Source organism: Pipra filicauda, unplaced genomic scaffold (genome assembly GCF_003945595.2).
Source record: "Pipra filicauda isolate LSUMZ 115617 unplaced genomic scaffold, ASM394559v2 scaffold268_size1050017_pilon, whole genome shotgun sequence".
Lineage (NCBI taxonomy): Eukaryota > Metazoa > Chordata > Aves > Passeriformes > Pipridae > Pipra > Pipra filicauda.
The window spans coordinates 926,549-953,038 of record NW_024104385.1 but is presented as its reverse complement, the minus strand read 5'-3'; the positions used below and the strand labels follow the sequence as shown (position 1 = coordinate 953,038).

Genomic DNA, 26,490 nt, shown 5'->3' with positions numbered 1-26,490 from the left:
AAAAACATTATTTCTAATATTTTTTTGTGAAAAACATTGCCAAGTAGCGTCCTTTCTCCATGTTTGCATCACATTTGGAAACAGAAGCTGAGGATGAGCAGTTGATTTCACCTGTGGGTGATGTCTGCTGACTGATAGCCTCCTCCTGGGACAGCCTCCACCTCTCTCCACCATTGCCTTCTCCTTCAAGCTTCTCCTGAAAGCACATCTTTCCCCCAGCACCTTGCAGGTAGATGCATGTGGAAGTTCTAGGCTCAAATGAGTAATAAAATGGAAGTAAGTCCTAATGCCTGCATGATGGGACAACCTTTCATGCTTCTGAATGACTGCTGCGCCTCTCTCAGCACTTGCTTGCTCCCAAAAGCATCATGTGGGTCTCTGGGGTGAGAGGTAAGGATTTTGGGATGATAACACAGCTGTGTGATGTTTTCTGCAGAAGGATTATTTGTTGCCAGAATTTCCTTTTGTTTGTTTCTTTGTTTGTTTTCCTTTTCTTTCCCTGAAACCCTTCGGGAAAGCTGGGTCAGGAAGCCCAAGTTAAGACTCTGGCAGACTCATTTAGGGATGTCATGGAAATGATGTAAAAGATGCACAGCAAAATTAGGGCGAGCCAAAGGCAGCAACACATAAAGGGAAATGAGGGTCTTGTGCTAGCAAGGATATCCCAACTGGTGTAGCTGTGTTAAACCTAGCCTGGGGGAAATCCTGCTGGCTCTTTAGAAATCTGCACCCAGATCTCCACAACTTCTGCTGCAGGTTAAGGTACATTTACATGTTGTCCAACCTGGCATCCTCTAGCTGATCACCTCTACTAAGGATTTTTCCCTTAGCACTGATTAATGCTAAAACCAAAATTCCATTAGTGTCTTTGCATTGTTCTGTGGAAATTCACTTTATGGTCAGATTTTACCCCTCTCTTGCAAACTGTGGCAAATACCTGCAAGCCAGACTCCTACACGGGCACGAGCTGTTCAACTCTGCTGTTTTATTTGGCATCTCTGCTGTGTGTCGGAGAAGGGAAAAGCAGGGACACAATACATCAGAAACAGCTTCCCTATTTAGCACTGTGTTAGGCACCATTTATGTTTTAGGCTAAACTTGGACTATTATATGGCAGCAAAGCCTGCCTTTTTGCAAGACTGGGTTTTGTAGTCTGGGAGATCAAGCACTGAGAAAGCACCGCTCCTAATTCTCGCCTCTGAAAAGTCCCCGTCAACTCACATTGTACCTTCCTCAGGGGAGAGAATGCTCTGAAATGATCCAGCTTGAATCTTTTCCCTCATCTTTAAGCTTTAAGCTCATCTTTACCCCAGAAGTGGCAATGCTGGCAATGGAAACTCCCCTTCTTTGCCCATTCCAGTGATCTGCAGTACCTGATAGTCTGAAATAAAATACTGGACTGAATGTAATGACTCCTTGCATGATGGAGGCTTCATCTGCTCAGCCAAGGACTTCCAGTAAAGAAAAGTATGGTGGGATTTTAGGTTTGGTTTTGTTTGTTTGGTTGGTTTTTTTCCTATCAATTCAGTCAGACTTTTCTTGTTTCTGCAGTCTTTTGATATATTTTGATATATTTATTTTGATATATTTTGATATATTTTGATATATTTTGATATATTTTGATATATTTTGATATATTTTGATATATTTTGATATATTTTGATATATTTTGATATATTTTGATATATTTTGATATATTTTGATATATTTTGAGGTAATAGTTGAATTATCAGATGTAAACATATATATGAGATAAAGAAAGATCAAGAAATCTCTAAGACATGTAACAGATGTCTTACAAATTACTGAAATTATTTTTTTTTATCACTTCAGTAATTAATTTGCAATATTTGATTCATAGAATTAATGTAGAAATAAAGGTAACAAGTAACTGTGAAGCAGAATCCAACAGCGTGTGTTCCATTACTGAATTATGTAGTTTTAGAAGAGCAGAATGCAGCAAATCTACAGCCTGTACAAATCAAACCAGTCAAAAAGTGTAAGCCAAGAAATATTTTGTTCCAGTTGTTGACTGTGAAAGATAGAAATAAGGAATTTTTAGTGTGCACTGTGCTCTAAAGAGATTATATAAGCTTTAATTTTGAAGGTAATTTGTGCTGTTGGGAAGAATTGCTGTTAGGTGTTACACTGCTTCTTTTTGGTTGAAAAATGAAGTTCTTTGTGATAATCTATTCCTTGTATACTATAGTGAAATTATTATTTAAACCCAAAGCTGAACACAGAACAAGATTCTCCACAGACAGAAATGAATTTAATTTTGTGGTTGGTCTCTTGTTAAGTGTGAGGAACCTGTGTCTGTCCCAGTCCAGGGACCTGGGACTTGTTCTGGTGCTTAGGCTCAGCTTTAGGGTAGCTTTACTGTGTGTATGAGCAGAAGAAATGTGCAAATAACAAAGATAAAAATCAAACCCTCTTCTGCCTGATCTGGATTAACTGTCCTCCCTGGGAACCCAGTGTGTGCCTACTTTCCTTTCGTCCTCCAGGAATGCCTTTCGAAAAGTCCGTGTATTTAGGCATCAATTTGGTGTAACGTGGGGAAGGGGCTGTTTAAGAGCAGCTAATTGAACACTTCTGCCTTTCTCAGCCAGCTAACATTTCTCAAAAGGTACTAGAAAAGATATTGAGCCCTTTGCATGTTGAACATGTGTCCAGTTACTCATTCTTGGGGGCTCTGGGTGAACCAGTCATGAAAAAACAACAGCATGCAGACTTGCCATTTTGTGGGGGAAATGTAAATTCTAACATCAGTAGTTTGCATCTCGGTACTTCGTGGCTGCAACGTTAATCATCTGTTATAGTATTATATTCTTTTTGTTGTGAGTTTTTTTGTGGTGGGGTTTTTTTTGTGTGTGTTTGTTTAAGCACCCAGAAATCAAATATTAACCTGATTAAGAATTCAGCGTTACATGTAAGGCGGAGAAGAGCTGCAGGTGGTGACAGGCAACTGGATCGTGTTTGATCTGGCAGTTTTCATCTATGCCACCATTTTATTCCTGCTGTGGGACTGCAGCAAAATGGTGGCCGCTTGTTCCGTACCTCGGTGATGAATAGGGTGTGTGAAATCCCGGCTCCTGCGTGCCAGGGACTGCGCTCACTCTGGAAGAGAGCTTGCTGAAAGATGTACCCTTGCTGCTGTGTGATGTACAAAAGGATCTCCTACTGGGGAGCTCCCGGGATTGGTGCAGAGAAAGAGCTATATTAATTCTTCTCATGGGATGAGGATTTAGGAATTTCATCGTCCAGTGAGTTCCCACCCCCCCCCCCCCCCCGCCCGTCTCATTTTTTCTTTGGGTAGGGGCAGGGAGATAATCTCCTCAGAGCATATGTACAGGGATGTCTTGCCGTGGTGTCTCTAAGACAGCCAAGTGCCAGGGATGGCTCCACCTTCAAGTAGTCCCAGTCCTTCTTCCTATATGCTCTGGAAAGAGTTTTGAGGATTTTGCCTGGAAGAGGATGGCTGTGGAGGGAGATGGCAGGTTGTACAGAGCCTGGCTCCCACAGCAGGTATCCCTGGGATGGCTGTGGTCCTGGCAGGCTGTGAGAGCAGGGACATCCTGGAGCTAACTGGGAACCCAGTTTGAAAAATCTTTTCCAAGCAGAGACTTCTGCAGCTCCTCTGCTGACTCAGGGGTGGGTCAGCCCTTCCTTGTCCCTTCCCGACATCCCCTGAGAAGGTGGCAGCAAGGTTTTGTGTTTCACAGAATCACAGAATGGGTAAGGTTGGAAGGGACCACAGTGGGTTCTCTGGTCCCACTTCCCCACTCTCATCCTAGAGCACATTGCACAGGGTTGCATCCTGATAGTTCTTAAACATCTCCAGGGAGGGAGATTCCAAGCTTCTTTGGGCAAACTGTTCCAGTGTGTGGTAACCTGGACAGTAAAGAAATTCTTCCTCGTGTTCAGGTGGAACTTCTGTGCATTGTTTTCTGCCCATTGCCTCCTGTCTTATTGCTCAGCACCACCAAGAGGAGCCTGGCTCCATCCTTCCTACAGCTGTGCTCCGTGCTGGTTTCTTTGGCTGACCACAGCAATCTCCATCGGCCAGGGGTGTCCAAGAGCATCTCAAAACCATCACCTGGCAACCTCTCCAATGACCTCCAGGACAGAATTGGGGTGCTTTGGGTCTTTTGGGGAGTTAGGCTGGGCTGTGAGGTCATGTAGCCTACTCTTTTTGTGGCCAAAATCCCAAGTTTGTCCTGGCATCTTTGCTGAAAGAGAACCTTTCTCCTGAGTGACTGACTGCACGTGGTAACCCCTGTGTAGAGGGAGGACCAGCTATGGGGTCTCACAGCCATGACTGGAGAAAAGGGGACCTTCTGGTCCAACTGAGGTGTCTCTTGGGGGAATTCTAATTCTTACTGTGACTCGAGCCAAGTACAACTATGGGCCAATAATGCTCAGATCCCACTGTGTCCTGTCCAAGCACTTCTGTGGGAGTCATTGGGTGTGTGTTGGGTGTGTTCATTTATACAGTGAGATGGATGGATTGGGGCATGGATTTGCTGTCTTCCAAGCTTAGAAAGTACCAACTCTGAGCTGACTAAAATAATAGTAATCCACTGGGATTGCTGGTTCACTAGTAACTTAAAAAGGGATTTTTGTGCTGGGACGAACTTCAGAAGAGAAGCTATTTCAGCAAGGATTTTTTCTTGACTTCAAGTTTTCTGCATGCCTTAGCCTCACAGTTGTGCTTAAAACTGTTGTGTATCGATAAGAGTTTCCTTCCACCCATAATCTCTTCTCTCCTTCTGTTCCCTGCTGTAAACAAGCCATTAAAAATGTGTTTATGACATCACAGTTGGTGACCATGGAAATGACTTTGATGTTAGAAAGACAAATATAGCATCATGATTTCACGGCAGGATCAAGGCAGGAGAAGACCCTTGTTCAAATGGTGGGTAATTAACAAAGGTGGTAGAGGGGAAGCTTAAAAAAAATGTGAAGAGCCAATTGACTTAATATGATACACTTTAAAGTTTTTTCCCAGTGCAAAAAAAATAAATTTCAAACATCTCTTTCAAATGAAAAAAATTGCAATGCTCTGACTGTACTGTTTTTTAAATAAAAGCCTATAGGGTAAACAGAGAACTGGAGGGGGGAAGCTTTGGAATAAGAATTATACATATGCAAAACCTCCAGAAGGCATCTTTGAAGCTGAAGTGGTCTGTGCTTAAATCAGGCTTGGAGCATAGGGGCCAAACTAGACCAAAGGGCTAACATTCCTCCAGAGTCCTGCAGGTTTTGAGTACAAATGGGTGGAGCTGGGGTCTTTATCTGGTAAAATCCCCGTGCCTTGCTGTGTTATCCTCAGGGTCATACTTGCCTGCAGCCAGACGCCTCAAAGGAGTCAGGGGAGCCAAGTCTGGCAGCCAAACAAAAGTTTTTGGCTCCTGATTTTGCTGCAACTCCAACTCCTCCTCAATCTATTAGGCCAACGCTCTTGGCATAGCTGCATCCATCATTTACACAGGCTGTTGAAAATAAGCCCTTGTTTTCACATAGATTTTATTAAATTGTTAGTGTTACACACTTCAGAGGCAGCAGGACCCAGCCTGCTAGGAAAGTATTGTCAGAATCATTTCTGGGCTCACTTTCTGAGCAGTTGTTCCAATATATGTAATTATGAATAAAATAGCCTCTGAAAAGACCTCCTTGGATTCAGAGAGAGATGAGAACAATAGGGTAGAGATTAAAAAAGATGGTTTTTCTCAGCTAATTGTTTTTAATAAAATGGTAAAAGTGAAGAAAACACCAGGAAACTATAATTAGGATGATAATGCTTTGTTCTGCAGAAATATGTGCCCTGTTGCCTCTTCTATTACAGAGCAACAAAGGGAACGAAGTGGAAGGGAAGGGGAAAATGGGAATGAATGGGGGTTGTTAAATACTGGATTGGAAAGGTCAATAATCTTGTCTTGAAGGTAAAGCTGATATAAAAAGCCCTGCAGCAAGGCTGCCCTGAGTGCTGCCCAGCCTGCTCAAAGGGTTACCCGAGTGCTGGGGCTGGTGGGTCTCCCCGGCTGCCCCATGCCGTATGTCCTGGCTGTGAGCACGGCTTGCAAATGCTGCCCGGGGTTTCCAGGTGCTGCTGCTGAAGTCCATGGTTTCTCCCGTGAAAGGAAACCCCTGAGGGCTGGGGGATTTGTATGTTCTTCACGTCCAACTTCTCTTGCAGCTGAAGGCTCAGCCCAGCAGACAGAGGAGGACGCAACCCCTCCATCGCGGGTCCCAGAGCTGCCGCCTCTCTCAGCTCTGCCTGACTCTATGTGCCCTCTCCGCCCCACAAAACATTCCTGATCCTGTTAGATCCTGTTATCATAGAGCTGCCATAACTGTTTACAGCAAACAGTACGTAGGCCTAAAGTAGCCCCTTTCTTGGCCTTGAGTGATGTGCAGGCAGACTAGACTTGCCCAGTGATGCCATGTGACAGTCCTGAGCCACCGTCAGCCTCTCCCCGAATCATCAGGGATTCAGTACATTCTTGTGAGCAGATTTGGTGTGTGATTCACTGTCCAAGCCACTGGAAGATGGTTTTGCTTATGAACCAGGTGGTGTTGTTTTGTCTTTGCTCTAACTGTGGAGATTTTTAGACTGGCCAGCACAGGGCCATTGGGGTGGTTGCTTGTGCCGGTGCTCTTGCAGCTGCTCTTTGCTTTTGGTGAGTTTGCTTGTGAATGGAAACTCACCCGTGTGCAGCTATTAGAAAGGCTTTTTCCTGCTAGTGTTTTGCTGTATTAACTCTTCTTTTACCACTTTGGGGTATGAAACCTGCACTTTTGGGATAGGAGAGAATGACTTTGCCATTTCAGCGTGGACTGGGAGCACTTGGGTCCTGGTGGTGCCACAGCCTTTCCCTGGGCGGGTGCCTCACTGGTGACTCATTTGCCTTTCCCCCACCCTGGGATGGTAGCAAACTGCTACAGAAACCAGTGATTCTGAAAGCCCGTGTGTGCGTTTGTGGTCCTCACCTGAAGGATAAAAGCCAGGGCTGTTGTCTTTAATTGGGCTTCCCAGGGGAGGTTGTTGTGCCCCCAATTAACCCATTGCATAATAACCTGTGGAAATAAGTGGCCTGGCCTTGGGATGGGAGAAAGGCCCTCCTGGCCAGTGTCTGTCATTTGCTTTAGAAGGGCAGGTTGTGTCTGCCTTTGGGGACATCAACCGTGGTCAAGGTGGCAGGGAAGCAGGGTCACCTCTGCTGCAGTGTGACAAGGAGGGCACAAGGGCAAGGGATCCCCAGAGGGCTTTATATGCAAGTATAGAGAAATTCGGTTTTCCTTGGGCTAAAGGACTCTGTGGTACCTGGGCAGCTTAAATTCATAAGGGAGCAAAAGCTGAGTTACTGAAGGGGAAAGGAAAGCTTTGGACACGTCTGGGGTTTCTTTTTGTTACGCTCATGTCTGGTGTCTAATTACCACTCCGGAGCAGGAAAACATTTCTCATCCAACAAGCCCCCCTGCTTCATCTCCCCCAGTCAGACCAAATTTCACATCTATGAAATCAGTAAAGTAAATCAGAAAATAGTATCTTTCCCTAAAGAAGAACGAGAAAATCCTTTCAGCCTCATACCAAGAAGCAAGAAAGGTCATAAAATTGAAACATTCTAAAATACTCTGGATCACATTTAGCAGCTGTCACAGAGCAGCAGGGAAGTGCAAAGTGTAGTTATTGCTTATTTTAGGTACTTCATATTGTTTGTTTTGTTTCTTCCAGACTCTGAATAGAAAATGATGCAAGTTTGCTCTGTGACAAAGGAAGAAAATTTATACTGATAGGTTGCTGAGGTGCACCTGAGAAGCCAAGCTGACAGGGGAGAGCTAAAGTCTTTCCCTATGCTGGCAGACTTTCTTGACTGAGTCATGTAAGAGTATGAAACCTCTCAGTCCTCTGCCAGCAAAGTGCTGGTGATTTCAGATATATTGTTTGAATCCAGCCATCAGAGGACAGGCAGAGACCACCAACACTCTCGCCCCAAACAGTCTTTTTCAAAGGGAAAAATGTTGGTGGATTCTCACCACGGTGATTATAGGGGATTATTCTAGGATTCTCAGAAGAATCTGAAAACCAATCTTTCTAAGTTATTTCTGAATAGCTATTGAATGGATAATTTCCATACCCATTATCAAAATGATGTGCTGGCGGTGAAATTTAGCTGTATTGTATTTGATCAGTAATTGGTGAAATGTTTTCCTAGGGTTAAAAGTAGTGTCGGCAACAGCTCTGTGTAGGGATTTACAAGGTGTTTAGATACATTTTTATGTATTCAGTTGCTTTATGCTATCCAAATGCTTTGATGGTGTGGAGAAAGCTAACGGGATTTATCCGAGTATTTAAAGACAAACTGAAAAGACTTTTACCTTCTAAGACCCAAGTTCAGAGTTGCATTGCTTCTGTGAGCTGTTGATGACACAACTAACATTTTAAACAATGTACAATGTTAAAATCTTGATCATTAGTGACTTGCAAGTCTGGAGAAAAGAGCAGGCTCAAAAGCAATCAATGTAAATGCACAGAAAGTAAAAAAAAAAAAAGGATAAAAGAGTAAAAACTTTCCTTATCTTAGATTTTCTTTCAGTCCGTGGCAGTAATGACTAACATTACGACGTATCTTTGGTTTTATCTTGGATCACGTGAAATAAGAATTTGGTAAAATGTCCCCCAGTTTTTCAATTGAAACAAAGAGAATGGACTAAGATAGCAGAGAGTGGGGGGAAAAAAGTATATAAGGAAGGAAAAAACCCTATAATTTCCAGTTAAAGGTGAACTGAAAAGCAGAGCTCTCATTTAACCCTGGTTTTTCATTTCAGTAATGTGACAAGCACGGGGTGGATACGAGTGCATCAAGGCAGGGACAGGCAGGAGACAGGCAGCACATTGGCCTGAGCTTTAAAAATGTTTCTATGTTGCAGTAGGGAGCCGGGGTTGAAAGCAATTTCCTGGAATTACATCTCCCCTGTGAGGTGCTGGCAAAGGGACAGAGCTGAGCTGCTTCAGGACTGAGAAGGGCAGTAAGACAAAATCAACACATCCATCACAGCACAGAGATCCCTCCATGTTCTCAGTGGAAATGAAATATCTTTCCTTTAATCTCTGCATGGCCAGTGTGTGTTGGTTCACTGCTTTTCTCTCCTGCATTTTGGATCCAACACTGCTGGCTCGTGCTGGTGTGTAAAACCATAATGTGTTGCTGTGTGGATGGAAGGTCAAGGTCCTGGAAATGGCAGAGCACCCCAAGTTCCCCACCTGAGGCATCTCTGTGGCTCTCCTTCTGGAAAGAGCTGATTCTTAGATGAATATTTAACTATTCCAGATTTTAACTACCTGCTGAAAAAAAAAAGCCCCTCTGATTGTTAAATCCGCTACATCCTAGACAAATATTTAAGTGATGTTTGATTTTAGGGCAGTCTGTCTGTCTCTCCTGGGGTCCTGTGGCCCTCTACAAGTTCTGGGTGGCTGAGTCCTACAGCTGGAGGGGGTGATGCACAGAGACTATGTGACTTGCCTGAGGCCAGAAAGTCTGTAGCTGTGGAAGGAATTGGAACCTGGTTGCTCAGTTGTTGGTCTGGCAAAATGGATCTGGGATCGTTCTTCCTCTTTGAGCAATGAGAAAATTTAATACCTTTATAAATAACCAAATAAAAAGGAAGACAAATATTATTTTAATATTCCCCATTATAATATATAGCTCTTGGAGCCACTGTAAGCAATGAAGTCAGATATTATAGATTAATGGAAGCTAAGCTACCTAATTTACCACCAGGCTAGATAGTGTAAAACAAAGCTTTGCATTAACTATGTAGTGATTTTAAAAATGTTTCAGACTGATATCAACACTTTTTAATTGCATTTTTGAGGTGAACTCGCTTAGATTCAAAACACTGTATCTGCAGATTCTTCATTCTCTTATTTTAATGTGTATTTAGTGATGACATTTCCTGTGACAAATCTCCCTGGTTTTGTCTTTGGTGGCTCTCTCATACTGCTCTGCTTTTCTGGTGTCTGGTGATCCCTGTGGGCATTCCTGTGCCAGGGCTGGCCCCTTCAGAAAATAGTTGGAGAGGGGAAAAAAAATGCAACTCATCCATCTTGGATACCTTGACACACACATAGCTGAGGGGAGCTGCCAAGGGGAAGCATTTCCATACACTCTCCTTGTCAGAAGAGTAAGCAGGCTGAAAAAGTTGGATGTGCACAGTAAGTGGAAGCTGACCCGGGCAGCCTTGATTTACATAGCACACACTTGGGACCTGCTCATTACCACAACATCCCCCTAATCATCACCTCTGCATGATGGGCACAGGGATGTGAATATGCCCCGGGATCCCCAGCGCTTCATTTTTCCAAGCAGCACCCAGCCTTTTGCAGTTATTGTGATATGACAGATGCACATATCATTGAAAGCAGGTCTTGCATGGCATTACACAATGTAAATCAATAATGTGAAAATACAGCCGTTAACACAATGTACAGTTTTGCCTATTACTACAATGCCCTGCTTGTTCCAAAGGAAAAGCAATTTTATGCTCCACTGAAGCATGGTTTGCTTAGCCTTCAACTAGCGGCAAATGCCAGATACTGCAAAATGTTATTGTTACGCAAGCAGTGTCCTGGATTTATTTATACGTATCCATGCAAAGACTAATTTCAACAAGGACTAGGACTGGAGCCCCTCTGAATATGGGCCTGAACTGCTCTGACCCTGCATTTCCAGCTCTGCTGCCTCTTCCTGATCCAGCGAAGCTGCACAGTCCTGTGCACCTCACTGTGCCTGCCCTTCTTTTGAGCAGGGATTAAATTCTCCCGGGTTTTAGGATATCCTAGCACACAGTGGCACCTCTCAACCCAAAAATCAGCCACCCCAAATATAGCTCTATGTGCCTGGCTCACACACTGCTCTGGTTGCTTTCCCTTTACCTCCACCATAGTATTCTTCTTCTTGGATATGGGACTTGGCTGCCTCCGTGCATGGCAGGAAAGTCAGCACTTCTTGGGCACTTCTCATCCTTGTTGGCTGAGCTGTGGGGAAACAGTAGCATGAAGCCTCTGAACGCCTAATTATCAATACAGGCCTCATTGGCTGCTCCCAGTAGAAGTTAATTCCCTTTAGCTGAGGACACAAAAAGAAAAGCTGCAACAACAAAAGAAGAGATCTACTCAGATCACTGGGGTAGCAGGGAAGAGGAGCGATGCTGCTGTCTAAAGGTAACCCCTCCTGACCCTCTCTCAAGGCAGAAGTTGCTCCACATTCACTTCTGAGCCAGGAAGCCTTGATGAGTTTAACCTGTGGTAGAAACAAAGATCCCAGAAAAACATGTTGAGGTGGAAAAGCCATAATTCCTGAGCTTATCAGCTCAGCATAGTGGGGAGTGAAAGGGCACTATCACTTACTCACTGTCTGTGCAGCCATCCTCAGGTATGAAAACTGTCCTGTGCTCAGCTCGGGACAGGATTTGGATTGTCCTGTCGTGCTCAGGTGTGATCTCCAGGAGCAGGTGGGCAGGGATATGGCTGCACCTCACAGCTTGCAGCTCACCTTCCACATTTTCTGGCGGAATTGGTTTCCACTGGAAAAAGTCAGATTTGTCAGAGACAGGCTGTTTAGCAGAGTCAGATTCGTTATCCTGAGAGTATGAACAGGAACATGTGGAAAATGAAAATGGGTGGGAATCCTGACGGGCTCATGTTTTACCACCTCTTTACACTCTAGGTCTCCTATGTGGAAGCAGCTGGGCAGCTCTGAGAGAAATTTTCTTGTTCGTGTTTGGGGGAATTTCTGGGTCGTGACTTATCCCTGAGTTGGATGGAAAGTGTGTCTCAAAATTGTGTTTAACTATTGCACAGAACAGAAATTCTGGCATTGCTCAGTTCTGTCTTCTGCCTATACGGTGAAGCTGGGGAAGGATTAAAAGCTCCTGCCAGTTGCACTGTGCTGGCATCCAGCCACTGCAGGTATGGTTCTTAATGAGAGCTTAATTAGGAATCGAGGGGTTTGCTAGTGATAGAAGGATGCAGATGCCAAGTTCTTTCAATAAAGTGGTGACTGAGGCTCCGCATGCCCATGCTGTGGATGGAGGGGCTGGAGCATGGCATGGCCATGCTGTGTACAGAGAGGGGACAAAGGCACAGCTCCATTCCTCTTCTCAGCAGCACAGTGTGGAAATAACTTGAAAATTAGGGTTTTTTTTATCTGTGGTCTTGCTTGGAGCCTGGCCCACTGATGGGCAGCCTGGCCTGACCTGCTCAAAGGGTGTGTGGCAAGCTCAAGTAGGTTTCATCCAGGAGAAGCCAAGCATTGGGGATCATCCCTGGGTTTTCTAAACCTTTTTCTCATTTGGACTGATGTCAATTTGAAAAGCAAATGCAGCCTTGAAGTGGGAAGTAGGAGTGTCTTTTCTTTGAAATGTCCGCACAAAATATCTCTTTTATTAAAATACACCCTCTATTTTCTTTATCTCTGGAAACGTTTGCCATGTTTGGCCTGAATTCAGGAATGTTTTGGTGCCTGTACCCCTCCCTTTGCCACTGCATATTGTTTGCTAGGAGGAAAACCGTGCCCTTTCTGTTGTGCCTCCTTGGTCCTCCCCTTCCACCCTGCCCTCAGCGGGGCTGGGTCAGCAGCCGCTGCCTCTCACCCTCCCCCTGCCCGCCCCTCTGCCGGCTCCAGCACCCTCTCTGATGCCTCCAGGTGGGCTCTGCCCCGCCACCACATGAAGGTGCAGGACACTGTGATTGCTCCTGGGATTTGGTCCAGCCCATGGTGTGGTACATCAATGCTGCTGGCAAGCCACAGCTTAGCATACGGAGGGGAAAGGGAATCCTCCTTCCTCTGAGGCTGAAGCTGCCCCTCCATGCCTGGGGGCTCTTGCTCGCAGAGAAGAAGGAAACAGACCCCCTCAACTTTAATATTTCTATTATACAGCCTAGATTAATTTTGATTTTCTCTTTTGACTCCTTTGTTGTGTTTATTTCAAGGGATTTCTGTCACCTCCCTTCTGCACTTCAATGTGCCTGAAAAATTTCTGTCAGGAGTGATTGTATGTGACTTGAAGAAAGTGCAATTTTTAAGACTTGAATTTACTTTAAAATCCCCCCTGCTTTATATTCTTTTTTTTCCCTCCAAATTAGCACATCTCCACACTGAAGCTTCCCCATCTGACAATGCTCTGTATGTTATTACTGCCACAAGACCTTTCCACCACTGGGTTTCTCTCTTTTCCATTTCTTGCTATGAATATGAGATTTGCAGGGGATTGCCTTGTGCTGAATATTTGCATCACGGCCCGGGATGCTTTGAGTAAGACTTCAGGGAACTGAAAGAGCCTTGAGATCAAACCAAAATACTCCAGAGAAAATTCCCCAAAGCCATAGACAAATATTTTCAAACATGAATATTTCCACCCTGGCAATTCTCTTTAAATACATTATTGCAACAGACAGCTAGACAGACAGACAGGCAGACACTTACGGACGGCTGACATTAGCACGTAGCTTCTGCTGTCACCTGCAGACGGGCTGCATGGCTGGAATGATGATTTTTCTGTCCTGACTTTGGGGAGTTTCACATATTAGACAGTACTAAAAGAATTTTTAATTGGACTCATTTTACTTTTTTTTTTTTTTTTTTAAATCAGAAATGAGACAATGTGTGTGAACCCCTGTGGTTACTGTAGTCTCAATCAGCTGCCAAATAATATTATAGAAGTTGTGATTGGATTAATGAAAAGCTTGTAACAAAATTATGGTTGTGAGGAAATTATCCTATTGGGGGCTTTAATTTAAACTGGTGGGACAAAATTAGTCCTAAATTAAAGAAAACTACTAATTGTGTAGATATCACTTGGTTGATAAACGCACCAGTAGGATCCTGCTCCCAGGGTGTCACTCTGCTGTTCATAGGGTTTTTGAGAGAAAATGCACTTGGCAGCCTTGCTCCACTTCCTTTTTGCTTTTTCCATGGGTGTCCCGGGCTGCTGTGGGCTGTGAGCTCTTTCTCAGCCCCGTTTCTGAGGTCACCGAGTCCTGGAGGTCCCAAAGGGGAGGAAGGTTTGGACCAGCCCAGGAGTACTCTGTGCTTCCTTGGGGATCCCACCACCTCATCTGGGATGATTCAGCACCTACATGGGTGGGACATACAGACACCACTGGAATATATAGATGAGGTGAGGACTCATTCCTTGTGTCCCATCTGGTGCTTCTCTTTGGTGATGGAGTCATCTAAGCCATGTTCTCCATCAACTGCTGATTCCTTCCCCATGCCATGGGTTTGGGAAGTTGCCTGCAGGGCACAGGCCCCATCTCTTGGTGCTGCCCCAGCAAAACGGGATCCCCAGCTCATGGCCATTCTTCATTTCAGGGCAAAAAAGGGTATTGAAGCCCTGTGTCCCTTCTGGGGACACTGTTCTACAGAAAGAGTTTTTTTATTCTGCTGGAATCAAGGCCAGCCACAGATCTGTAAATGCAAAGCCATGGCTGCACCTCATGCTGGGAAAGGGATATATTGTTGCGTAACTGCCTGTATTTCATTCAGTAACAGATCTCAGTTTTCCCCATAGCTGGGAAGCCCCGAATTTGCCTTTAAATAACCACAGAGTTGCTAGAGGCAGTGAAGCCCATGGGACACCACTCAGGAGAACCTGGGATGGTTTCCATCACACTTTGTACTGCTGATCTGGACATGGTAAGATTTTTTGGGCCACAGCATTAACTGTTGTATGCAGCTCCTGAGCTGTAATATTACTGGGAAATGATATAGTGGGATGTAGCAGGTATTTTGGGTACCAAAACCAGATACATCTTATCAGAAAAATCCCAGGAGGGGAGCCCAATGAGGGCTGAGAAGAGACACCCCCTCTGATGCAAATGACCTGCAAAGCTGAGTCACTTTGAGACAAGACTCCTGATGCCAGCAAAGGGTGTTATTAAGCAAACATTAACCTCCCTGCACTTGGGGACTGGTTAGACTGAGTTTTCCCTCTGTTTCTGAGCCCTTGTTAGATCCCAGTGTTTTGCCTTTGGATCAGACCACATTGCTGGATCAGTTGCCTAAGAAAAAAAAGCTCAGTTTCCTTCTGAAATTTTTCCTCTCCTTTAGGAAAACATTTCTGTCACTTGCATCTGTCATTGGCTTTCAAGTGGTAAATCCCAGGCAAATAAGTCTGTATTTAAAGCAATAAATTCAGTGCCTTTCCTCCGAGGCTTTATTTTCTCATTTAGTGACCTCTTGTTTCCCATGTCTTTGACACTTCTCCGATGTGCATTAAGCAAATATGCAATCATCCTTTCATTCTCTATCTTTGCTTTCATTATGATTTTTTACACTTCATTACATTTCCCTCTATAATTGCAACTCTTTGTTGTCCCAAAGTTTTATGGCTCTTTCCTCTCTTCTCTCACTTCTTGTGTTTCTTTGTTATTCACGTTAGCTTTTCTTGACACTGTGTTCCTAGTACATTTTCTAGATGTCAAGCAAACTCTTAGGCCTAAACTCATTTATCTTTGAACACTTTCCATTTCCACTTCAGTGCTCTACCCCAATGAATTCCATCCAGAACTTCCTTTTCTTCTAAAATTGGCTGTGCTGCTTTTATTCAGCGTTCTTTCCTTTTTAGGCCTAATTATAAATCCAATTGTTCGGTCCTGAATGCTTCCACGAGCTCCATTCATTTCCGAGCGCAGTTCTGCCATAACTGCTGGGAGAAGTTGCGTGACTGCCCTTTCAAAATCCTAATATGATCTAGATGAGAAAGAGATGTTATTTCTAACTTAAATTAAACCCTAGCGCAAGATCAGGCTGTTAAGTCTCTCCTCTCTGCTCTGCTGTCGCCGCGTTTGCCCACCCTGGAGAGTTTAGAGGATGCTCTGTGGTGGGTTTATGGAGTTTTCCCAGCCCCTTGCAGTGCCCGGAGAGCTGCCGGGAGAGCCGGTGGGCACCGCTGTGCCTCCCGCCGGCTTCAAGTGCAGAGGTCTGTTGAAATCCATCAAAAGCAGTTCAAAGTGGCAAATGGCTGATTCCCACAAACATAAGCCACTTCTTTCCTTAGGAATTTTTACTGTCTGCTTGAATAAATGGGTGCTAATTTGTAAGCAAAAAGTGCCAACCTCACTGGCTTAATTTTGAGCATCTTTGGGATAAGTGGTCAACGGGAAACGCTTGGTTTTTTGCTGCAGCTCTCCATCTGGGATTGATTAGCTGTTTTGGCTGAATTTTGGCTCTGCAGCTGGGCAGGGGTTGGCACAGTATAGCTGGGGCTTGTGTGGGAACAAACCACCTGTGGTTTGTGAAGCTCACTCTGCTCCCAGACTCTATGGGACGCTCAGCTGCTCAATCTCAAGGCAAACCATGCCCACTGCTCCACAATCAAATGCCTAACTCGTCTCGAGTCTTACACATTCAGATTTTAGGAGCAGCTAAATGACATGATGGGTTTGATGTATGTCTAGATACCCTCTGTCAACATTTGCCTTTAGGTATGTTCAGATATTTAGGTGTTTCTTAGGTAACTTCATCTGGGTAGAATGTTCTCAGAACGGGAACACACAGGGCTGGGAGCACAGTCTGAAACAGAGAACAAATGGGAACATGATGTTCTTCCAGCGCAATTATTGGCAGTATTTGCTAAGCTTTCAAATGGGCAAGTTAGAACTCTTCTTTCTCCTCCAAAATTGCCCTTGGAGGGAGGTGATGACAAAGAGAATTGCTCTTGTCCACTTACTTACTTATTTAACCTGATTTCTTTCTATTCTTTGAGCATCTGGAAAAAACCATGAGTCATGTGATGACAAAGTTCATCCTTTGTTCTGAGATGAAGAGGAGAATGTCAGTGACTTTGCAGACCTGGGGCACTCTGTCAACCCCAGCTAACGTGGGGGCTGCTCTGCTTTGCTCTCTAGGCATCGCTTTCTCTCGAAAGCCTGAGAAAAAGCAACCACTGCTGCCTGTGTGTCTTCTTGTGACCTTTCAGATGGGTGCTCAGGCAGTGTCAGTAGGCTCAGACGATGCACAGTGATGGACCTGCAGGAATGTGGGTGATAGCAGTGACACTGAAGTGTGTATATAGGATTGTGCACTCCATTGAGAGTTGGTGATGTGGAGATCTGTCCATGTTGCAGGACCACTGGTGCAGCTGCAAGCAGGTAAACTGTTTGGTCTCTGATTCCCACCTGTAAAACAGAGCAGATATTGCTGGCTGCAGAGTATGTATGGTGATATAGCTGTATGATTTATAAGCTGTGAAGGTTTTAAGATGCCTCACAAGTTGCTCAGTGTTGAGCTCAGTGGTTCAAAGAGGACTTGCCTTAGTTCAGCTTTGACGGTGCAAAGCAGAACTGCCATGAGTGGAGGGGACAGACACTATCAACATGCACAAACGCCCACATCAGGGTTTGGCACATGTCACTGTGTGTCAGTGCCATATAGCACACAGTTATTGGGGGTTTGGGAATAAAGCTCCTTTGGCCTCAGAGGAACCCCATCACCCACCTTGTGGTTCATTGCATTGGGCTCTTGCTTTTTGTGGAAGAGGGGTTCAGACTGCACAGATACCAGATAAAGTCTTACAAATTACCTGACCTTAGAGCCTGAACCCTTTAGAAATCTGTACATTGATTTGTTAAAAAATTTGGCATTTTGTTAAAGAACTTTTCTAGGTGAAGCTATTGAAATGGTGACCTTCACCAGCAATTGCTTCGTTATGATGTGGCAACTGTCCTCAGAGGGTGCAGGGGCATGGCTGGGGTATTTAGCTTGTGTCTGAAATTTTTTTTCCAGTTTGCAGAACCATTAGTTTTTTGGAAGCTTTAACACATCCATGTATGTGGTCAGGCATCTTTCTCCCTCTAAAATATCTGACAGAGGGAGACTGTCAGATATTGCAGCGACTTCTCTGTATCAGACCAGTCACAGGAGGTGACCTGAAAAAACTAGCCATGATATACCATATCATGTAAATAAATAGATCTTGCAGTGTTTCTAAGCATCTACAGTCAGCTGTGTGCCAGAGGGATATGACTGGATTATTATAGTCTGTCATTTCAGCATGAATTCAGACTCTACATTAAGTGAGTATTATTTAATAGTCTGGATGAAGCCTTTGGAGCTGTTATTATCTCTCATGTAAAAGCATGCTAAAGCAATTTGAACAGGAAAATCATCTTGGTGATGGGCTGTATCCCTCCAGTGGAAAGGCTGAGGGGTTTGTACTGTGCCACACCAGAGCCACCTGCCCTTTGGAATGGGAACTGGGAGGCATACAGACCCCCAGGATGGCACAGGGAGGGATGTCAGGCTGCTCTGAGGAGTGGCCAAGCTGCTGCCTGGACTGTGGCCATGTGCTTAGGGATGCAAAGCAAACAGCTCTGCTTGGGAGGACCAAAAAGTGAACAAGTTTAACACAAACTTTAGAGCTGCTGTCAGCAAATCTGCACGGGCTGAATTTATCAGTCGCCTCATTGCAGTGTGACACGGCTGTGCTGCCTGCAGGCTGCAGATGTGTGGGGAGCCAGGAGCCCTCTGTGCAGGGAGAAGTTTCAAGGTCCAAAGAGAAACCTCTGGGGAGCCACTGGGTTTGGAGGGTCATGAGCCATGGGGAGGGGCCGTACAGCCACACGGTCAACAGGCAGTACAGAGCCGTGGAGAGCGAGTTGGGAGGAGGGATAAAATCCCACACAGCACAAAGCTGCTTGGTGGGGATGCTGCTCCAAGAGATCTTCATGTCAGGGCAAAACAGGCCTTTAAATTTCCATAGAATTAGGTTACGTTTGTACTCCTTTTCCATCCCTGTATCCTGCACCGTGCCTGGCTCCGGTCACAGCCGACAGGCCACCCTTGGAAGCAGGCAGCAGTCCCCAGCTGCCTCATGATATTATTATTTTTTTATTCACCTCTATAAAAGTCTGTGATTCATTAAGTGCTTGTCATGTTTTGATACGTGGATCAGGAACTGATCAATAGCCAGCCAAATTTAATAAAAAGGAGCTCTATTCTTGGGAAATGAGCTTGTTACCATGCCAACTATCGATCTTTCCTGACAGGCTCTGTAAGTCACAAAATGGGGTCCTGATGGGTAGGTTGGTCTCCCTCCTAGGCTGCCAGGAAGGACACTGGTTGCAATATCTGTATTTAAAAGACTTTGGGGACAACCTTTTTTTTTAGTACTGTCTCTGTGTAATTCTTTGGCAAAGGTTCTAGATTGCCTGGAGCTAGCAGAAATCATCTAAAGGCTTTATTTTTCTTACTGGCTTTAAGATGGTGGAAGTAAAAGACAGAAGGTAGCAGAGCTCTGGTTCTGTGCCCAAGCCTCAGAGAGTGAGGAGGGATGGAGCCCAATGCCAGCCCACATGCCCTCCTTGCTGATGCATGATGTGCCAACCATCACCTGGTCCCTGTCTGCAACAACATCCCAGCATTTTTCCTCGCAGTGCTAACAACTTAACATGAGCCAAATGGTGTTAAATGGCACTGAAACGATCCCCTCTCACGTGGATTTCTCCAGATGACCATGGTAAGCAGGACAGATTTACATTCTGAGGAAGAGAAATGTTCTGCAGAATCCCACAAGTCCCAGAGTCATTCCACTGAGCTTCCCTCACTGATGCTGAGTCCTTAAATTCAAAGTCTTGGCATTGCAGCTACTCTCTGGCATGGATGACGCTGAAAGATTTGGGAGCAAGAGCTGAATATGGACAAGGAGGAAGGGGTTTATCAAATGGAATTAACGTGTCCCCAGGGTTTTGATTTGCCTGATCTGTTTCCATGTTCCTAGATTTTTATTTCCACTTTTTTCTCCTTTTATTTCTCAGAAGGAGGGTGGGAAGGGCTGGCTGTGTGGGGACTCTAGTCATGTCCTTACTCCTGCCAGTGACTGCATGCCAGCCTGGCACAAAGAGGCGGCACTCTTCAAGTCCAAAACATGCCATTTTTGTCTCCTACTTCAGGGCTTGGTCCAAAATACACTGGGATCAGTGGAGGCAGATTTCAGTATGATCTGGCCCTTTCCCAGTCCAAGCCGTTTAAATACAGTGGCCCACGTCCTTCTCCAGGACAGCCACTTAGGTCAGTGTTCGAGGTTTTAAGAATGGATGGTGAATTTACTTGTGGCAGCAAAAGATTTACAGGCTTAGAAAATCCAATTCTGTGCAGTCCCTGAGACTTTCCTAGAACAGTTTATCCAGCCAGAAGTGAGACAAAGATAGAATTTGATGTGGAAGATCTCGCCAGAGTCACCTGGGGAGAGGGAGATCAGTGTAATTCCTTCATGGCTTTTCCAGATTGTGTACTGTAAAAAGCTTATTATGATTTGACCTTGACATTAGCCCTGCTTTGAAGGGAGGGCTGGACTCAAGACCTCCAGAGGTCCCTCCCAGCCGACATTTTTCCATGGTTTCATCTCAGAGATGCGACGTAAGGTCTAACCCCAAAAAGAATATGCAATTAGCTTTTTTGGATGTTCAGACTCGGAGGGCAATAAGAAGGGACATCAAAACCTGAATATTTCTCTGAATTATTTATGTATCTGAGGTGCCAGAGCAGTCCTAGTTGCTTGTCTGTGCAAAACAGAGGTTATCGAACAATGCCGTTTTCTGCAGAAAGGTTGCCAGCAGCAAGCTCCTGTCCTTATGTCTGCTCTTGGCATTCCTCCTCCTTGGGTTTAGCTCATCTCAAACTCCCTGTTTCGAGTTTCTTTCCTTCAAAGATTTTTCTCTTGTAAAAATCAGTGGACATCTCCATAGGGTTCATTAACATGAGTTGTTTAATGCAATGTTGTTTTTGTTTAATGTTTGTCCTTTCAATATACAACAAAAGTGAAAGACTTCAGTAAGGTTTGACAGAACCATAGAATTGTTTAGGCTGAAAAAGCCTTCTAAGATCATCAAGTCCAACTGTTAACCCAGCACTGCCAAGCCCACCACAGAACAATATTCCCAAGTGTCACATGTAGGTCTTTTAAATACCTCCAGGAATGGTGATTCCACCACTGCCCTGAGCAGCCTGTGACAGGGATTGGGAACCCTTTCAGCGAAGAAATTTTTGGTAGTATACAATCTAAACCTCCCCTGGCAGAATTTGAGGCTATTTCCTCTTGTCCTGTCACTTGTTATCTGGGAGAAGAGACTGATGCCCACCTGGCTACAACCTCCTTTCAGGTAGTTTTAGAGAGGGATAATGTCCTTGCTGAGCCTCCTTTTGTCGAGGCTGAGCCCACCCCAGCTCCCTCAGCTGCTCCTCACCAGACTTTTGCTCCAGACCTTCCCCAGCTCCATTGCCCTGCTCTGGACATGCTCCACTGTGAAGCCCCAGCCTCTCTCTGTCCCTGCAGTGTCTGCAGTGCCGTGGCACGGCAGCGAGTGCGGTGCAGGGGCAGGGTGGGGCAGCTCTTTCAGCTAAATGCGTGCGTGCCAGATTGAGCTTGAAATAAAAGTCTTAAAACTGAGTGAAAATTGTTCTGGGGAATGGATTGCCGGATCAGATCCCGGCAGCCTGGGCAGAGCCTGGCAAGATTTAAACTCAGTACCGATTGTATATGCTGTTTCTCTTGCAGTTGTACTGGAGCCTTGAAGACAAATGAGACCGGTTGGGTGCCAACAGCAGTGCAAGGCGGATGCGAGAGAAGGGCCCCTCCGAAGCCGCAGGAGGAGGAAGCCGGCAGTGCTCCTGCCGGTTCGCAGGAGCAGAGATGTGATTCGTGCAGCCCCTGCCCCGCTCCACCAGTCCAGCTTCCTCCTCTCCACCAGCAGACACAGAAACAGCAGGCTCAGGAGGAACACAAGCAACGGGATAACCAACTTGGAAAATACCTTTTGCTTCGGAGAGAGGGCTGCCAAAAGCAAAGCCCAGCTGGACAGCGTTAGCTCTGCGGGCAACTGCCTTCCCCGCCTGCCGGCAGCGAGAGGCTCCGCGTCAGCACGAACCCAGCGAGGGGAGAGAGACCGAGCTCGGGGCTGCCAGAGGGTTTGTGTTTTCCCATACTCGAGGAGCCTGCTCTGCAGTTTTTAAGATGTATCAACAGCCTCACATCACATCGTGATTTGGCTGCGAGTTGAGCCGAATGTGTATTATCTCGGCGGGCTCATGGTGTGCCTCTCCTCCCCGTCTAATATATACGAACGTACAGAGAGAGCTTTACGGACAAGATAATGTGTTTTGGCTGCATGAGATAGTTATGTTATTCCTATAGGAGAAAAATTTAATTTTGCTCTGAATTCCACTATAACCAGACAGCTCCCCATTTATATCCTGGGTAATAAATCAAAGCAACATGAAGTCTCGTGCACAGAACTGAAGTGGTTTCTTAAAGCAAATTTGGCAGGAAATAAGTCATCATCTTAAAAAGCCAGTCAACTCCTCATATCCAGTATATCACCAGCTCTCTGCTAAAATCTGCAAACAGGCACGAAAAGTCATTTTGTAAAAGAGAGAAGTCTGTGAGATAGGCCATATGACTCTGTTATCAAAATCACACATATTTTTGTCAGAAAAATCACCCCATGAGTTCCCTTTGACTCACGGGTTTGCAGTGCTCAGGTACTCGAATATCACAAGGGCCATTAGTTTGGCTTCCTACAAAAATAAGGTCATGTTGGTATCACATCTTCCCTCTGTGCTTTTCCTCTTTCTTCTTGCCTCCTCAACTGATGTTGTTATTTTTCTCTTAAGTTTTTTTTTTTCAACGTTCTTTTCTAGTTTCTATTTCTATCGTGCAAACATGCCATGGCAAAGCGATGTAAGCAATGCATAATATATTTAGAGTAATGTATGATTCATTTACTAGCTTTCATAATTAATGTGGCTGTGTTTTACATACACAGTATTTCCTGCATGCATTTTATGATGTGAACACTCTTCAAAATCTAATAAAATGTAATCCGTTAAAAACAATAGTACTAGTCCTGTGATGAGATTTGTGTGCAGTTTTGAGGCAGCTGCAGAAAGAACTTGGTGCCAAGTTTCTATTCTAAACACCAATTTTAGCTGCTGTTTTATGCAGCTCCTAATTCTCAAGGTGGAAATTATTATAATTATATATATTATTATAATGATACCACAGTTGGTCTGGGTATCATCTGCTTCCATACCCTGAAAACTTTCCAACCCAAATAATTTTTCTATGTGCTCTCTGGAGTTCAATAACAAACACAAAATGATGCTGAATTTATGAAGAAACCTATAAGAACTATACAGCAGCATCTGTAAAATATCAACTAAATAATACCAACATCTGTACCTCCAAAAAATTCATTCTTGCCTGGGGTTTGGTGAAGCTGTGAGCACACACAGCCTTGTCCTCTGGACCCTGTTTCCAAAGATATTTATACATCTAATTGCCATCAATATCAGCAAGAGTTGGGAACTGTTGGTGAGCTCAGGCCAGGCACTTTCTTTACACATTATTCTCTTCCTAGTTAGGACTTGAGGACCCCATGATTTTGCACCCCACGGAGAAGAAAGCCAACATAGCCATTTGTGTGCTGTTCCTTAACACTGTTCCAGGCAGATGGATTTGGGAGCATTTAGTTTCCTATCTTTGCTCTAAAAATGTGTGTAAAATAATTTCCAACAACAAAATCTACACTTATGAACAAAGCAATCTCACAAGAATACACTGAAAATTCAAAATTGATATAAAAATGGATATAATTTCCAGTGTAAAGCCAGAAATCCTGTTTCCATCTCTCCAGCTACCACGCTGATATTTTGCCTGCTTTCCTCCAGCTGAATCCTCATTAAAGCCAACGGACAAAAATCATCGCAGCTCGATGGCAGTGTGGGGTTGGGGGGTTTTATTTTTGCCTGGGCTCTGAGCCCCAGGTTGGGTGAGGGCAACCGAGTCAGCCCTGTGCTGCTGGTAAGTCACCACACCTGAACAGCACCTCCCTGCTGCCTCGGCTGCCAGCAGGTGAGGAGCATCACTGGCTTGAGTACATTAAGCCTGGCCTTGGGACTCATGGGACTTGCAGAGGGTGGTAGTGTGTAGTAGGGAAATGCAGTGTTTTTTGAATGCTGCTGGTTGGAACAGCAAGGGGACAGCTGAACCTCCTTCACAGCTCCATGCCACTGGCTTTGCTGGACTCACATCAGGCTTTCTCTGAGGTATTTGACATGCAGATTTTCAAAGGTATTTAAGCTCTGCTTTTGGGCTTTTCTGTGTCCCTCCTGGTGGATGGTTCCCTGTTGTGGCAGCTGCCTGTGCTGCATGGGCAGCTTCGGTGTTTCTCCATGAGTGGGATTTGTGCAAACCTACAGGTGACTTGTGCAGTGGCTGGCGCTGCTTCTGGATGGGAAATATGTGTTCTTGGGAATGGCAGGGAATGCTGCTGTGCTGGGAGTAGCATAGACACTAGATATGACACTAGAGGAAAGGTGGAACACTTTTCATGTGGAAAAAGGAGCTAAAGACTTTAAGGCCTCAAATCCTACCTTTTAGATAAATCAATACTGCTGTTACTGTTGGGAAACAAAATCCGGTGCTGCAGCAGCACAAGTCTGAAGCACTGTATCCCTGTCTAGGGTGAACCTCCTGCTCCTTGTGTCATCTCTTGGGCTGGGGGGTGACACCCACCCCAGTGCACTCAGCCTCTCATTTGGCCACCTCTTGCCCTGCAGGCTGCAGGGGGGTGTTGTGGCAGTGAGGAGGTTTATTTTAGTGTTGTGTGTACTGCTTGGATCTTTGGGCTGGAGGCTAGCTTTTATTTTTTTGCCACATCTTGGGTCAGTTTTGTGTGCATATTTTTACGGAGCTGGAATGATTTGTGCCTGTTGGCCTTAATGAAGATTCAGCTGGACAAAAGCAGGCAAAATATCAGACTGGTATCTGGAAACAGAATTTCTACCTTTACACTGGAAATTATATCAATTTTTTGTATCAATTTTGAACTTTTAGTTTGGGTTTGGGGTGGTTTTTTTGTTGTTTTCTTCTTTATTTCTGCTAAATTTCTTCTTTTATTTCTGCTAAATTCATTACTTAGAGAAGAAAAGCCATGTAAATATATCTTTGTAAAGATTCAAGAAATGTAAAGCTATGGAGGGGGAAGGGATCAAGCAGCAGTACTATTTTGAATCACCAATATTTGAAAACTGTGTTTTAAGTGAATTTTTTCGATATTTGTGACCTGGTAATGACTTCCACCTCTGGGAGGCTTGTGCAGGTGATGTTAAAGCTTTCCTGGCACCTGCATCTGTACCTGTTTTGCTGCAATCCCAGCACGTGCTTCTGCCACAGGGTCCTTTCTCCTTCTGCCAACAAAGCTACAGCGGGGGGGATGGGGGGGGAGGCAAAGCCCCCCTGCAGGCAAAGCCCCTCTGTCATACCTGTGCAGAGCCCCTGGGGGTGGCAATAGTGGCCATATTTCTGACTTAAGGCATGTGACAATGGGAGCTGCACTGTGGCTTATGCTGGCACAGGAGAGGGGCTTGGCCTCGGTGTGGGGAGCTGCCCCTCAGCCCTCGCCTGCCAAGTGCCACATCCCTCTCCAGTTTCAGGGCCTCTCACGTCCTAAATGGGTGAGAACCTCCCAGGACACGTGCCTACCCAGGTGGCCTCCTGTCCCCAACAAGTGACCTCCAGCTGGGAGGTCTCTGCCCCTGCAGCCACCTCCTCTCAGCATGGTCCCTACCCAAGCTCCCAGAGGGCACCGGCTCCAATTCTGCCTTCTGGCAGTTGGGTGAAGGGGCAGAAAGTCCCCTTTGGGGGAGGTTTAGGGAGGGAGGAACAGCGATAGTCTGCCAGGAATGCAACAGCAGCACACGTGCATGGTCCCATCGCGTGACCTGACACTGCGGCCAGAAGGGCTGAGACGTGATCAATGCGTCGGTTTTGAGACGGGTCAAAGACACAAGTTTTGGGGGGAAATGGAGAAATGCAGGATAAATACTGGACCTGGGAGACCTGTCCTCTGCCTGATGTGGAGGAAAACTCCCAGAGGCATTCAAAGGAAATGGCTAATTACTGCTCGTGTGGAGCGGGGGACACCACACGATGGGTGAGGCTGGAAGCTGCAGCCCCCTTTGCGGGGTGAGGAAGAGCAGAGAGGGGCAGGGGGCTGGGGCACCGCCGGCAGCACCCCCTGCTCGCCCCCCACCTCCACCAAGTGCCGTGCCGGGGGTCCTGGGGTGGGGTGACTCTGGGGCTGTGGGGTGCTCCGGCCACGCTGCGGGGGAGCGGGATGGGCGAAGGGGTTTTCAGAGGGTGCGGAGCGACAGCGGGGATACCCGAGCGCTTCTTCCTGTAGGGAAAATGGGGCGAGCACGGGGTGACTCCCAGCATCCTAAGTGCCAGGTATTGAAAGGATATAAAATATACATATTTAATTCCCCCCCCCTGCACCGGTAAGCCCCTGGTTCATTTGCACCTATAATTCTCGTTTCAGGGCGGCTGCGATGCAGCAGCCGCTGCCACCTCTGAGTTAAACGAGAAATAAAATAGAAATAAATGCCCACATCTGTCCCTTTTTTAAGGCAAACGACAAAATATTTT

The 26,490-nt window shown here is 45.5% G+C and overlaps 2 long non-coding RNA genes across 2 annotated transcripts; one reads left to right on the top strand and one right to left on the bottom strand.

Annotated features, from left to right (window-relative positions):
* Nucleotides 1–22,892, top strand: LOC120323466. The gene is made up of 2 exons (XR_005563935.1): nucleotides 1–390; nucleotides 21,559–22,892. It is a non-coding gene; the product is annotated as an uncharacterized LOC120323466 (long non-coding RNA).
* LOC120323464 lies at nucleotides 10,430–12,571 on the bottom strand. The gene is made up of 2 exons (XR_005563933.1): nucleotides 11,411–12,571; nucleotides 10,430–11,303 (listed from the first exon to the last, which is right to left on the bottom strand). It is a non-coding gene; the product is annotated as an uncharacterized LOC120323464 (long non-coding RNA).
* Nucleotides 22,893–26,490: the final 3,598 nt, after the last annotated feature.